Source organism: Lagopus leucura, unplaced genomic scaffold, assembly GCF_019238085.1.
Source record: "Lagopus leucura isolate 7727_CA_CO unplaced genomic scaffold, USGS_WTPT01 Super-Scaffold_100002, whole genome shotgun sequence".
In the NCBI taxonomy this organism is placed as follows: Eukaryota; Metazoa; Chordata; class Aves; order Galliformes; family Phasianidae; genus Lagopus; species Lagopus leucura.
In genome coordinates, this window is record NW_024962263.1 from 30,136,040 (window position 1) to 30,152,150 (window position 16,111).

Here is a 16,111-nt window from a genome sequence, read left to right on the forward strand (position 1 = left end):
AATCCACATGGAAATGTGTTATGAAGGCATTAATCCGTTAGACCTGGATCAGTTCAACCACAAAACAAAAGTCACAAGAAGCCAAGCTTCCTAACTTCTGTAGTTTATAGAATGGTTACAGCTGCTATTGATACTTGCAGTTGTGGAAAAATCCTGATTTAGGAGATGCCTAAAGTGAAATATCCCTTGGATATCAGATGGCTGGGCTGTGATTCAGTGATGTGCAGCTGACTGAGATTCCCAAAGGACGTGCCACAGGGAGGAGGCTCACAGATTTGGCAAAAGTGAGAAATTATTTTGTTATGTGATATATACAAAGCAAGAGAAAGAAGGTGGTTTTGTTTTTTTTTTTTTTAGAACCCAGTTTGGTTTCTTTAGGTAGAAAAGTTTCTTGAGCTTTATATGCATTTTAGTGGGGTTTTCTGTCAGCCATTGGTATCAAGCTAAAGTGATTGACTACCTGTGGCTAGCTCTCAACTGAGTACCAGCTTTCCCAAACACGGGACAGATCATTAACAATGAACATTTCACAAAACACTAGCTGATCAGAATTGCCAACAAATTTTTGTGATCAGTGGACACAATGATGTAGCTGATTAACAATATTAGAACTTTCAACAAACAGGAAATTGTGATTAGAAGTGCTTTGAGTTGCTTTACAGCAGTCACGGGGAATTCAATCCACATGGGAAACTTGACAGAGAATCTGATCTTCATTTGTTAAGAATAGAAAACATGTAAGCGATACACTTTCTTAAGAGGTATATGCCCATGAATTTTGGGTATTGCAAATCAGTAGCTGGATTTCAACTTGAAAAACATTAACATTAAAAGGGATTTAATGTTGTTGCTCACTTGATATTAACCTGATGTGTGAAATTACTTTGATTATTGATCGAACTTATAGTTTGCTTAGTTTTGTACTTAGTTTGGTGTTATAATGATTATTTGTCATTAAGCAGTGCATTATATCTGTACTAATCTTTTCACCTACAAAATACCTGTGGTTTTGCTGAGGGTGCCTTTTCTGCTCTACAGGCAGATTGATTTTAAGCTATCTGCAAATTCTACCTGGTCTTGTGATAGATGTTCTGAGGCTTCTGGAATGACTTCGAGCCACATTATTTGCCTGATATCAGCCACATGATGATGTACCATGGGCAGATATGATTTATGCCAGCTGGAGAGCACACACTGTGACTAAGTTCTGTAAATAGGTGTACAGATAGGAGTGTCCGGAGAGGCAGTAGAAACCCACTTTTTCTTTTGACTCTTCTAAGGTTCGCCCTCACCATAGTGGAAGGTGAGATCAGGTTTAGTGTGTTGGTGCCTGAAGTGTAGCGGAGAAACATTTCTTCAGTTGAAGGAGAAGCATCTACTTGGAACTACTTGTTCTTCAAATTGTCTATCTCACTACTGTAATTACTGCTATCAGATAAGTTCTGATTCAGGATGAGGGATCTCAATTTTACAAATGCTTATACATATGTTTAACTTTAAGAATGCAGATAGTTCCATTGTGGTTTATGAAACCAGCCATATGCATGGAGTTATGAATGTGCATAAATGTCAGGATTGCTGCCTAAGGACATAATTTACCAGTAATCTTCAAGAAAAATAAGTGCCTTCTACAGAGGGCAGAGATTTCTTTCAGAAATGCCTTCTTAGGATATTGTTTCTACAGTCATTTTTAGATGAGTTACTTTCAAAAAAATCCTGGTTAATGGAATTTTCTTTTGAATGTTTTATGGATATTTTTCCTTTTTATTGAGGTATTTTCTGGTGAGAATTTTAAAGCAGTTTTCAAAAGACAGTCAGACCCAGCTTCTTTTCTTTAGAGCAGGCACGGGTGGGCCTGGTTCCTTTAGATCTGCAAACTGGGGAATCCATAGGCAGGTCAGATCTCAGGAGAGGAGTTTGTCATATGGAAATGTTTAACGGTCCAGCTTACATTCTGCATAGTCTCTCTTTTATCTTTTCAAGGTTTGAACATGATCCTTTCAAAGCCAGATAACCCAGAAAAATCCTGACGACTGCTTTGCTTACTCCCTGATTCCTATAATCACAGTCCAGAAGGAATAGGTTACTATGACAATATCACTGCCATAGTTTTGTAAAGTATTTTTTTTCCCGTTTAAAAAAAATCCCTCGCAGTGCTAAAATCCTTCTCTGCTCCGCAAAATTATACTTCTTGTCATTTTACTTATATTACGATCAAGAAACAAAAGAACCAGAAAAAATATTTGAACAAGTGTTGAAGGTATATGAACAAGTGTTACCTCAAATTATTTACCTAAGCAGAGAAACATAGCTGGAGACATCCATTTAGAAAATACTCCATGTACAGCTATATGCTAGTGAAGCATCTTTATACAGCTTTTGTTTGTTCATAAATATCCAACATAATAAAAGGTCCATGTTGCTGTGTCCCTTTGTTATACCGATAAGATCATCATGAGAGACTACAGACATTAATCCTCCCTTCAGGTTAATTTGTGCTTTTGAAAACATTGTGCTCATTAGCAAATGCCTTCAACAACTGCCATATAGAAAAGAGAGAAGCCTCAGGCAACAACCACCAGAAGTCAGGGCCAAAATTGTGACGACATCTTAGGTCTATGTAGTTAATATTTGCTTTTTGTATATTTTTGTAAATGATGGTAATGTTGTCATGTGTGAGAAGTAAAATGGAATTTAAGGTTTTGATTTTCAATATTTTTTTTGTATCTTTGTGCTGTTATAGGATAATAGTTATAAGGTTATATAATCCTTTAAGAGGTCTACAACCTTAATGAGCAAGCTGAGAGGTTAGACCAGTTTTCTCAGAACTTTATCTACTCTGCTCCTGAAATCCTCAAAGGACAGACATCAAACTCTATCTTGCTTGTTTTCATGTTTCTATAAGCCTCATCAAGTCTGCCCAGCTCTCTAGGACCAAGATTCCCTTCCTCATCTTCAGTTTCAACTCTAGTTTCAGCCCAACTCATTGTTTTAGTTACTGATGAGAATGCTAATTCTAACAGAAAAAATCTTGGCCAACAGTTCTCTCATGCTTGGTATTCTGCAGGTGCATCACGCTTTGCTGTTCCATGCCCTAATTCTGAATGGTAGAGTGCAGGGAACATTTTGAAGATATTGTCTACAGTGATTAATTAGTTTTAAATATTTCACTCATGAAGACAGCTGCATTACTAGGATGGCTACAGTTTCTCAATTCACAGCAAAATCCACAATACTTGCTACATAAAAGAAAGCTGTCAGTGGTTTCCAAAAATGGTTTCTGAAAACAGTAATTTCCCACGAATGCTTTGTCTCCTGTGAGCTGACATTTTGTTGTGATGTGAATCTCATGTTGAAATGTAAGACTGGTTATTTGCTAACATTATTTTGATGTAAGTAGATAAGAATATGCCTACCTGTTCACAAGCAGAGGATTGTGCTGTAATTTCTATAATTTGCAATTACATATATATTTTTGTAAATATTTTACAAATCGTACTTCCACAGTAATAAATGATGCTATGAAGGAAGTGGAGTGAAGGCACTCCCTCACAAAGCTATAGGTTCTGGTTCTTGAAAGGTGCAGAGCTGAAATGGCAACTATATAGTATAAACCTTGTTCCTGCTTTGATGGAATCAAGTCACAGTGACATTCTAAAGTTGTCTTATAGTGAAAACATTTTATTTTGCCTACCCATGAGCAATTACAGGAAGTATAAAATATAACAACTTATAAAATGTAACACAATATAAGAGGTGTTCAGAAGCAGCACAAAATATTTGTGTTTATATCATTGGATGAATCCTTAATGGTCATAAAGCCTTTGAAAAAAGATGGTAGGAAAGAGAAGTCAATGTAAAGTCACCCAGATCTAACTAGGTATAAGACTATGCTGGATTATATATTATGATACTAAGATTATAAGAGACCAGCTTCTAACAGCAAAACATGCTTTTAACCTATGAAGATAGCACTGATGAAGAAACAGACAGAAAGAGGTAAAGGATTCACTCTAGCAACCAACACTTCGATGTGATTTCTAAAAGATAGTCACTGGCCCTCAGAGACTCTCTCTCGCTCTTTTTTTTTCCCCAAGAAATAAGTACAGCATAAAGAAAAATCCTCACTCTCTATATATTTGAACTCTTGTGCTTTTTTTTGTGATTCATTTTACTGTACAATGCAAGAACATTTCAGAGGCTACTTTTGCTGTAATACTCTGTCAAATTTGTGATAAGCAAATACCTACTGAGGATAAGATTGGAGGAGGCAGAAAGCACCATTTGCTCCATAACCAGATAATTCTAAGGTAAGCAAGGGAGCTGGAATCTGGGTATCTGGTACATGCATGGAGATCAAGGCATGTGGGAAAAAGGGCCGGAAACATGTGGGGTGCAGAGACCACATGGGGAGTGGGAGAACTGGCAGGACAGCTGGTCCCCATATGATCCTGAGATCAAATGACTGAGTACTTCAGCATGGCTTAAACAGTTAAGAAGTGTGGAGATGGAACACTCCCTCATACACAAGAATATGTGTGTATTACTGCTCTAATTAAGTCTCCTTCCCTAAGCATGAATATCAGGACAAAAAAGCCAACAAAATCATTGAAATGGTTTCCCTATAAAGAGCAGGATTTCCTCTAGCATCCTGTAAAAGTGTCTGAAATGGTCTAATTTTTAGAGAAACCATGCAGTTTACAGGTTATGAACTCAATGCTCATATTATAGTTATAACCAGCAGAAAAAGTATCACTGAAGACACGGAACTGTGTGGACTTCAATGCATCTTAGTAAGCTAGACACATTCTCAGGGCCTTTGCAGAATCTGTGTACTAATTGCAAATGCTGCCACTACTTTATTTCTCTTGCTATGATTTGTGGCTTGTGCTTGTGATCTTCAATGTGTATATGAATGGTTGTATATGCTTATATATACTACATCTTTTTATATACATCTTTTTCATGTTATGGAGGCACTAAAGTAGGTGCAGGCATAAGCTATTCTGTTTCAGTACTCAGTAACTTATAGAATTTTTTGCTTTTTATAAAAACTGCAGCAATTTGCTAAGGCTTTAATATTCTCCATCTCCAGTTGTTATTTATTTTTCAGAGGCAAACGTTCTGAAATTCTAAAGAGAACATCATACTCTGCATAAAGCACAAATCTTACTTCCCTCCTCTTCCTACTGTGATCTTTTAAAATCTCCTAGTAATGTTTTGAGACATAAGAATAATTCCAGTACTTAATGTATTCAATATGGGAAAAAGAAACAACAACAACAACAAAAACTAACAAAATGGTGTTCAAGGGCAGTTGGGATGTGGCTTTGGGCAACTTGATCCAGTGGGAGTTCTCTTTAACCATGGTACAGCAGCAGATTTGGAACTAGATGATCTTTAAGGTCCCTTCCAACTCAAACCATGTTAGGACTCTGCAATTCTACTATATTGATAATAAGGAAAAACCAGAGGTCACAAAAAGTGATCAAGGTGGAGATTTGCATCTCAAGGGTATAATAGAAAACACTTTGCTCCATCTTCAACTCAATATTAGTAGCCAACCAATTTTTTGTAGGCATCACAGTTAACGAAAATGGGCATTTCAGAAAGCTCTGAAAACATACTGTAGATTAGGTGTCCCTCTAAGCATCTACAGACTGTGAAATTGAGGGCCTAAGGGGAAGCATCCTTCCCAAGATCACATGGCAATCTAAGAGAAAGCTAGAGAGAGATCACAAGACATTTACACTCCTTTGTTAGTAGGGGCCTGTCTACTGGCTTGTGCTGTTTCTTCTAAAAGGACCGCCTCATGCAAATCTTAGCTACTCTATATCCAGGCTTGTGCCAGTTAAACACATCTGAGAAAATCCTGAGTTTAGACATCCCAAAAGCACCCATACCCTTCACCGTCCTTTCTTTCCATTGAAAAATTATAGTTCAAAACAAAGCTGTAATCCAAATCACTCAAAATTTCCCTAAAGCCCTCCCAGTAACTTACTGTTTCATGGAGAATACACGCGGAAAATTTTATCCACAAGATGGGTCAGAAGCTTAGATATCACCAGAGAACATGGAACCAGAAAGAAAACAGGTAAAAGTAAGTAGAAGGACTGCTGACTTGCCATTACTCTTACTGCTATAAAAATGTTGCCAGTGATGTGATGAGATCAGTCTGGCTGCAGCTGTCGTTGTCTTTAAAAGGCAGTCAGTGAAGTATGGGTGTAATTTTTTTTTTTTTTACCATGCCACATCTGCTGTAAAAAAAATAAAATAAATTAAGAAGTATTCACTTTTGGAGCGAGAGCAATGTGTGAAGGGGATTTTGCCTGAAAAAAAAAAAAAAAAGCATATATGTATATATACACTAGAAGTGTAATAAGAGGATTATAAACAAATTATTTTTATTCCATTGTTTTCAGCCTCATCAGTGAACATGATCTAGTGCTCTAACAATATTAATTCTGGTATCTTTACTGTTCAGCCAGATGACTAGTTTTTGCAGGAAGATTTTACCTGCAGTCTAATTACAACATATTAATTTGTCTTCTTGAAACCATGTACTCAGTTGGTATTCAGCTCCCCAGAATATGGGGAGCTGACCAACTGACATAAATTGGGCTAGAGATTGGTCTGTAGAGAGAGTTGAATCTCCTCAAAATGAGAAAGCCCTGGGTTGTATTGGCACAAGCTGTGTCAAGTATGTGAACATATATTTCTGAGGTCTGCAGGAGGAACATAAAATCATTAAATGTTTTGGGTTGGAAGGGACCTTTAAGATCATCTAGTTTGAACCCCCAGCTATAGGCAGGGACACCTCCCTTTAGACCAGGTTGCTCAAAGTCCCATCCAGCCTAGCCTTCAATGCTTCCAGGCAGGGGGCATCCACAGAGTCATTGGGCAACCTGTTTCCTCACCCTCACAGTAAAGAATTTCTTCCTAACGCCTAGTCTAAATCTACTCTCTTACAGTTTAAAGCCATTTTTTCTTGTCCTGTCACTACATGCTCTTATAAAAATTCGTGTCCCCTCCTGCTTTCCTGTGGGCTCCCTTCATTTACTGGAAGGCTGCTATAAGGTCCCCCCAGAACCTTCTCTAGGCTTAAGAGCCCGAGCTCTTTCAGCCAGTCTTTGTAGGACAGTTTCAGATTTTTAATACCCACCTTGTGTTTTAGGTAGGTTGGCTCCTCTAACTATGGAGTGACTCACCATGGATCTGAGTTTACCAGAGGCTACCTTCCCTAGAGAATGGGTAACCTAGATGATTATGCATGTTAGTCAATAGCTTCATACTACATAGTTGAATATTTCTGATTTTCACAAGTTTAAAATTGCAAATAAAATGCTTAGAAGCCATCTAACAGTACAAAATTTTTAAAAATTGTCCATATTTTTAATACAATGCACAGGTCTGATTCCTTTAGCCAACTCCTAATTTGATTTCATACTGTACAAATTTTACATTTCAACATATCCAACAAAATATCTGAACAGTATAAAAATACCTAACATTAGATACCAGCATCCTGAATTGAAATTAAAATGAGGCTTCCCAGTAAGTAAGCAGCCTTCTTAGGATGGATGATAGTTGAAAATACAGTGTGCTTAAAATCTTTTCCAGTTCAATGCCAAAGGATGTTGAGACTGTCACTTAGGATCTCAGCTTCAAGCTTTCTGCACAGTCAAGGTTGGTATTCATTTATTTAAACTTGAATATCTAGCAGTAGGATAGTTATCTGAATAATTGTGATCTCCTCTTACAGTTAATAGAAAGAAATACTTCAGTATTTCAGTATTCAGTATTTCAGTAATACTCCTTCAGTGTACTATCATCTCCTTCATCTCCTGTTTAGAGCTACACTTATAAATAGGCTAGAAAATCCACTCAGTAGGTATTTTTAACTGTATATTTCTTGGATTAAAAACTTCAGTTGTCAGGGCTAGAATAGTGGTTTCAGAGAAACTTGCTCCATACATTCTTCTATGTTCTTGTTGCCAAAGGCAGGGGTTCAAAGAAGAAGAGATTTTTGTCTGATAGGCTTGACCTCTGTGAAGTAGAAGAATAATAGTTCATTTCCCTTTAGGTTGAGAGATAAGATGTTACTCATGATATGAGGCTGCCAGGACTACAAAAAACAAAACAAAACAAAACAAACTGACAGCAGTCAGTGACGGACAGAAGATCAAAATTATGATCTGATATTGTCTCTCTCAGAAGATGGTTCCTTCTGTTATTAAATACTTGGATAAGGTGGGCAAAGAAGAAGAGGGTGACAAATATGTGGGTATTTGGTATGACGTGAATTTCAAAAGTCAGTAATTTTATCTCTGTTCTGCCTTTTCACATAATGCCTCCATGAACCTTAAGACAGGGGAATAACTTTGGGCTTCTAAGACTTCCTGAATCAGAGTTCTCCTCACCTGTGATTCATGATCAAACTGTAATGTCTCCAGGGTTGGAACTTAGGGAAATTTCACAAAGAAACACCAAAATACCTTAAAATGTTTGTAAACCTTCACTGGCATACTGATTAAACACTTTTTGAAAAAGGCACATGGCAGAGGTGCATGGTTGGGAGGCTCGTGAAGTGACTTTAAGCAATTTAAAAAGAATATTTATTTCAGAGAATACAAACAAAACAAAACAAGAACAAAAATAAAAAAAAACACTTCTTTCCTGGGCAGAGGTTAGACCTTTATTTTCTGGTTTATTACCACTATATTAAAAAACTAGGCTAATATCTCCATGTTTCTACCCAAAATTATCCATTAATGCCCATTCTGTTCTCTGCAATTTCATTTTTAAAATATATTTTTTAATTTTAATTTAATATTTTTATACATATTAAATCTTTTTATTTTCTGTTTCACTGCTTAGGAACATCCTAAAAGCCTTCCAAAGTCTGTTTAGAACCAGCACGAGTTAATGAATTCATAAATTTAAAGATGTAAGAGACAAAGAGAGTTTAAGCTGACAATTCTGTTGCATTTTCCTGTAGACAAATGGACTTCTATGGAAGTGACTATAAATATTCTTGAATTTTTCTGAGAGGTGCTTGAATTATTGATATTTTCTGTTAAAACTTAGAGCTGTGCAATGATGACAAAATATTATAACCAGCCTCGAAATAATGGCATCTAATACAGGTTAATACTAGCTTATTGGAAAAGAACAACCAAACCCCCAAAGCCAATAATTAAATTAACAAACTTCACTTTTGATTGTTGTGTCTTAACAACACTGACAGTGTATTTCTATTTGTGACACCTGCATGCCTAGAAATTCTTCCACTGCACACTGAGTGATTTCTCGTTAATTTTACTGGCTATATGACATACACATCCGCTAGAAAAGGTCTGGGATTCAGTGCAGATAAAATCAGTTATACTACTAGCTGAAGTGATTGAGAAATAATTATATTATCAAAGGGAAAGATAAACCTTTATTAAAATGACATGTTACTTTTTAAAAAAAGAACTTATGTACTTATAAACATGTATGTGTAGATATATATATTGTATGCTTTAGTAATTCCTGAAAAAAGAATAAAAGCCAGAAACAACAGTTATTTCTGATGTACTATTAACACAATTTTGTATCATTGGCAAAACTGTTCTGTTGTGTCCTCATTTCAAAGCATCCTAATTCTATTTTAACAAGTTTGATATTTCATTTGAAGGAAAAATAATAGAGTGTTTTCTTTGTATTGATTGAAGAAATATAGTGCTTATTTTTTGCTTGGTTTTCTAGTAGTTATTCAATAGGTTAAAGGGCAATACCATCTGTTTCCTAACAGGACATTTTGTGTAAGATTTGCAAGTCCTACAGGTACCTTTAAGCATGGATAAATATGCACTCATGGTTTCAGCTGGATAGTTTTTCACCACCAAAGGATGATTACGTTGTGTGCCTTGAGACATAAGCTATAATATATTTCCTGTCCTTTTATTGCATTTTGGAATCATAAACAATGACTGTTTGGCTCAAAGCCATTTATTCAGCCCAAAAAGACATTATTTGCACAACAAAAATCAATAAAAATGTTACTAGGTCTGGCTGGATACTTTGCTTAACTGTGATATTTGTCTGTCACTGATGGCATGCCATCTCTCGTAGGAGACTGGGGCCAAAACAGAGCTATTGATCCAGTCATCAGTGATGGATACTGGCATTTGGAATGGGCTGCTGCAGAGAATCTCGATTAAAAAAATATTTCTATGTTTTGCCTGCAGCAGAGTCAAGATAACCTGAACGAGGAGATTTTCTCTTTAATATTGGGTTTCTCCTCTTGTGGTTGTTAAATGCTCTGGACCAAAGTTCATTATTGAAAGAATTAAGTCAATCTATGTTTAGCCAAAGGCTTTGACACCATATCAAGCTCTCCTGATTTAGACACAAGCTAGTTGTCCTTTTCATCACCCTAAAAGCGTAGGGGAAGTGTTTTATATACAACGGTGTTGGAAGTGATATGCTGGGGTGTGCTTACACTTTTTTTTTCTTATTGTAAAACATCAAATTGTGTGTGAGAAAAACAAGACAAAAGCTGGTTCTCACACGTTATATAAACACTGACCTATCCTTTGAGGCACTGAGAACTCTCTGCTTTTGCTTTGTCAAAAGTTTAAGGTATTCAACACTTAGAAACTCCTAGTGTTTAACCTTAGGGTACCTAATTATGAAATGTCACTGAAGCTACTTAGGAAAATATATTGCTGCTAAAATATAAGAAAGTTTTGGCCTACAATTACTGAATAGCATTTTAGAAATCTAATTGACATTTGCCTGTTGATATTTTAAAGTGTATTTAGTGTATTTTAGATAGTGTATTTTTTCCACCACGTTTTCCAATGTTTTAAAAGTGACATCAATTAGAAAAAAAAGTGAATTAAGTGGCTGCTTAAATTGCTCTTTTAGCAGCATATTCAAGTGCAAGTTATGCAGATTCTTTTAGTTTAATTCTTTTTCTCTCAGAGATCAGAACTCTCTCACAAAGCATGGACATACAAATATTTTAGGAGTGACTGAGAGCTGATAAACTTCCTAGAAATCGTGAATTCATCATAGTATAGAGAGGGACTTAGGAGTAATGAATGACTTTACTCAGTTCAGCTGATTTGTATGTTACAGCTTTAGCTCTGAATGTCTTACAGGCACCGGAGTAGCCACTCTGATTTTGGCAGATCTATTTGAACTGCATATAATCAAGCGTATATGAAAGTCATTTTTGGATTGTGATAATCAGAAAGCAGCCAGTGAGCTGTCAGCAATGCAATTTTCAAAGCACTGAGAACATTTTGAAAGACTCACCCTTCCTTCTTATATTGATAATTAAGAGTTCCCTTCCCTTATTACACTGATAATTAAGAAAAAGAAGTTTTTATGTAAACTAAACTCTTATGTAATAACAGAGTTGTAGCCAGCGCTATCATTCCACCAAATGTAACTTGAGAACCCTGTTGGTTAGTATGGCTAACAGAGCAACTTGGGTTGGTTTGAAAAAGTTTGCACAAATTGTTTGTTTTTCTTTTAAATTTCTCTTAATTATAGTTCTCAACCAGAAGATTAAATACTGGGAAGAACTATACAAACCTATACAACTTCTACAAACTTTTAATTTTCAACCAAGAGTTTATGGAAGGGAAAATCATGAGTGATTACATGTTTGAAGTTCAGTCTTCATAGGAAGGAACACTTTCTATATATTTGTAAAGTGATTAGAGGTGGAACATCTAAACAACCATATCTATATTTATTATTGCAAGTTATCATTTAGGCTGTCTTTTTAGCTTACTAGAAACACTGGGAGAAATTAAACATTTACTTTAGATAGTGAAGAAGGAAAAAAAAAAAAAAAAAAGAATGATAAAACTGCACCAACTGGGATTTTAATGTGAACTTTCAGTGTCTGTTGACCAGGATTACTCAGAGATGGCTGTTGAGGGCAAATTTTAGGAAGTGAAATTTGCACTATGAATTCCTACATAGGCATTCCATCCATGTTCTATCAAAATAAGAAGTGTAAAAAAAGCTGGCACACAGCTTGTACTGTGAGATCTTCCAACTCCCTTACCATCTTAACCTACTTGTTATTATCTTGTTACAAAATAAATAAATAAATAAATAAATAAATAAAACATTGACTTTCTACTAGCATTATTTTAGAAATGATAAATAATTCTCTGTTCCACACCAGAAAACTCTCTAGATGCTAACAGAGCTCTCATCAAATTGAGTGTTTAATTAAAAAGGAAAATAGTAAATTTCTCCTCTTAGTGTTTTGTCTGAAAAAACAGTTTGAAGATAGTGACTTGTTTAGTTTTCTGGTTTAGAAGCAAAATTATTGGTCATATTATTATTAATATTCTTACCAGCAACAAAATACTACCGTTGTTGCTTCATCTTCTTAGTATGCCTTACAAGATAAGATAATACAATTGCAGTAAAACAGTCTGTATCATTTGAAGGCCATTTCACATTGAGGTAGTTTGGTTTGAATGAGAATTCCAAGCTTAAATATGAAGTTTTTTGGGAATGTGGACTTCACTGTCACGATTACTTTCTTTCTAGAATTTTTGAAGTACAAAAATCAGATTGAATGCATTTTCCTAACCACCACTATGACAAACTTTCCTGGACAGAAATTGTAGATGAAACTACAATTCTTGGCAAAGCTGTTTTCATTCTTTCTTAAATGGAAACTGAAAATTACCATCATTAGGATTCTAGGTTATAATGATAGTGAATTATATGCATTTATGAACAAAGAATGAAATGTTTTCCATATTCACTTATATCAATAATTAATATATATTTTGAATATAATACTATAGATGTCTAAACATTTTTACATTAGTTGTTTTTAGAAATGTCCATAATTATTTAGATTATTTTATTAGAATATTTGGCTAACTGTGAAGACTAAAGTAAAAAAAGTCATGTGTAGGTTCAGTTCTTTAAATGGAAATCTATTCTGGTGTAATAAAGCCGATGAGTTAGCTTTATCTGAACTAAGATGTTCAGTGAACTGAAATTTCCCTTGTAAAGCAATGAGACTCTTGATGGCAGCTAATTTTTTTTTCTGTTTTCAGTGACAGGAGAATTGTTTTGAAAAAAAAAAAAAAAAAGTTGAAGTACTTTAGGTAGGTGTTATATATAGATTATGCTTAAGGAATTTAATAGGAATTGTAGCACATGGTAAAGATTTAGTAAATACTTTTCTAGTCCAAAATCAATGCCATTGATTGTCATTAAAGTGGCAAGCTAAAAACAATGAAGTGGTTTCTAATTTTCAGGCTCCTGCTGGAGTCTGCTCTGTCTCTTCTTTTTTCCAGTTAAGAGCATCATTAAATGGTAAGAGCAAACAGCATATTGAGAGGCCAAGTATTTTATTAATTCATCATCAGAATTATCTTAGCACATTAATATTAATAGCTTCAAATTGGATTTCATTTAGGAGGTGAAATAAATATGCTGATAGTAAAAGCCTACATAGCCAATGAATCTTTTGAAATGGCACTTATACAAAGCAATGCTCAAAACCAGATTTGATAAGTTATGCTGACTTCCTTTAAGTGCACTTTCAGGTAGAATTTCATTCTAACCTGGAATTCATGGAAATTTTTAACTTCTGAAGAGGGCTCACGTCCTCTTTTGAAAGTTTTTTCTTAAATAACTGAGGCAGAAGTGGACATGCATCCCTTTATGTGACACCTTTCTTATTCCCTGACTGGAGTAGACTATCACACCTAAAAAGCTTATGCTCTGTTCTTCATAATAGTGTGTGGTTACAAATCTCAGAGCATTATTTATATACCTACTTGCTTTGAATCACAACTAGGTGTATATTTTTTGTCTTTTCATTATAAAAATTTCTAGACCCTTGGAGTCATAGACTTATTTCATAACTGTTTGCAGGAAGAAGTATTATGCATAAGAACATGAAGTGTCCCTGTTTGTGTGGATGCCACATGGCCAAAAAAGGAGATGAGAGAAAGATTAAAAATGATACTGTAGCTTGCAGTTGGCTAAAGGTATCAAAAAGGACACCAAATGCTTCCTTATCATGTGAGTCAACAGTGATAGCTCAGAATTTCCCTCTCCCTTCTCTCATCCTGTAAACCAGATGCTTTCAATACCTTCATTTTGCTAATGCTAATGCACTGGCTAATATTGCTGCTCATTTTCTAGTCTGAGAAAAATGAGCGCTTGGGATGAAAATGCTCATTCATGCATATATGTATTTTAAATAAGGTGCTACAACTGCACCCTAATTCAATCCTTTTGCAGGAATGACAGATTCAGGCAAGACAGGGAAAGTCTGCAGTTACATTCATTACTCAGTTACTTCCTGCTGCTCGTGGCTTTAGGGACATGCACTTCTGTTTGATGAGGATCTTTATCACATGGAGATGACCAAGTCACAGCACCTTTCAGTCATTCGAGGAGCCTACACTTGTTGCCCAAGGCAACCACAAGGCTTCCTGATTTCTGAATGATCGTTATTGCAAGCCAGGAGACATTTGTCAGGCACAAAAAGAGCATGTTCCTAGGAGTCAACGAATACTGAAAGACTTAATTTTTCTGTTCTTCAGTCCTTCTCAAGAGAGAAGGAGCCACTTCAGTGCACCACTGAAAATGCAACATTGCACAGAAAACTGAAGTCATGTTTTGAGTCAAAGAATCCATTCGCTGTAGTGGGTTTCATTTTGTGACCAGTATTTAGAGACTGTAGAGTCACCTCTGAACAGGCATTGAAGACTTGCTATTTGGAATTTGCTATTATAACAGTCCATTGGTGTATATAATTTTCTGTACTGAAGTTAGGGATGTGGGATATTTTCTTGCTTATCCACCACGCAGTTTACGTGAGTAGAGATGGAAAACATAGGCAGAGGAGTAATCAGATGCTCTTTTTTGAAGCTGTAGCATGGATAGCAGAACTGCAATGCAATTGAGAGCATTAGAGATCTGGCTTGCCTTCAAGATGTCAAGCAGAGCAACTAAAGGAGGCTGAAGAACATGACTCAATTCATGCATTTCTAACCTAGCCTATTCCAGTTCTGTATAATAATGTGTTTACATTTTTATGAAGTCCAGCTAAAGTAAATACGTTCTTTTGATGTTTCTATATTGATTGAAACTGTTTCATTTAAATAGGAAAATAGGAGGAAAGCAACTGTGATCAAAAGTGAGAACATCTAGCCCCATAGTTTGTCTCTCCCAGGCAAATGACCGTAAAACTGACCCAGAGAGGAGACTGGTGCTTAGGAGAAATGTACTTGAGTATCCTGCCTTCATCTTGCAAGCTCTTCTACCATAATAGTTATGAATGAAGGCTGAGGTGTGACTAAATAGATTTTACCACTGCACAGAGGAGAGGAATCTCTGGCAGCTACAGATTGCCCATAATGAGGTGTGGCTGCCTATCTTAACCTTTAATTTAACTAACAGAGAGATTTTGCCCCTTCTGTTTGTAACAGACTGAGGTGGGTTACTTTTATATCCATAGATCAGTTGGTTTTCTTTTTTTAATTATTATTATTTTTTATGGCTGAAGGTACTACACATTCCTCAAGAAAAATAAGAGGGAAGAATGAAGAATTGTTAGTTCTTGAGTCACAAATACTAGTAAACAATAGTTTGCAATCTGAACTAATTCGAAGCCTGAATCTCAATTCAAAGACCTAGCTTTATATATTGCATGAACATTTTGTCAAGAGTTTAGTTCAGCAAACTGCTACAGTGTAGAGGAGAAAATGGAACTACTGTTTCCATGCGTGATAAAGTAACTGTTAAACAAGAGGCATCTGTGAGAGAGTTTTTCTTCTCCCTCTTTCACCACTAGAAACATGCAAGGAGATTACTCTTGTGGTTGTGGCCATGGACTGAGAATTGCAACATGATTCCTGGCAGTGCCACAGATTTGTTGTCTATTCACTTAATTTGTTCATGTTTTGGATCCCAACTGACGTCGCAGAATGATTCTTTCTTTAATGCAACCACAATGAAGATGCTTTCTTTAATGTTTGTGAGAAGCTTTGAACCACTGGTGAACAGAACTGTGCAGGACCCTTGAGACATTTAAATTATATAAGTTTTATGTAAGTCATCT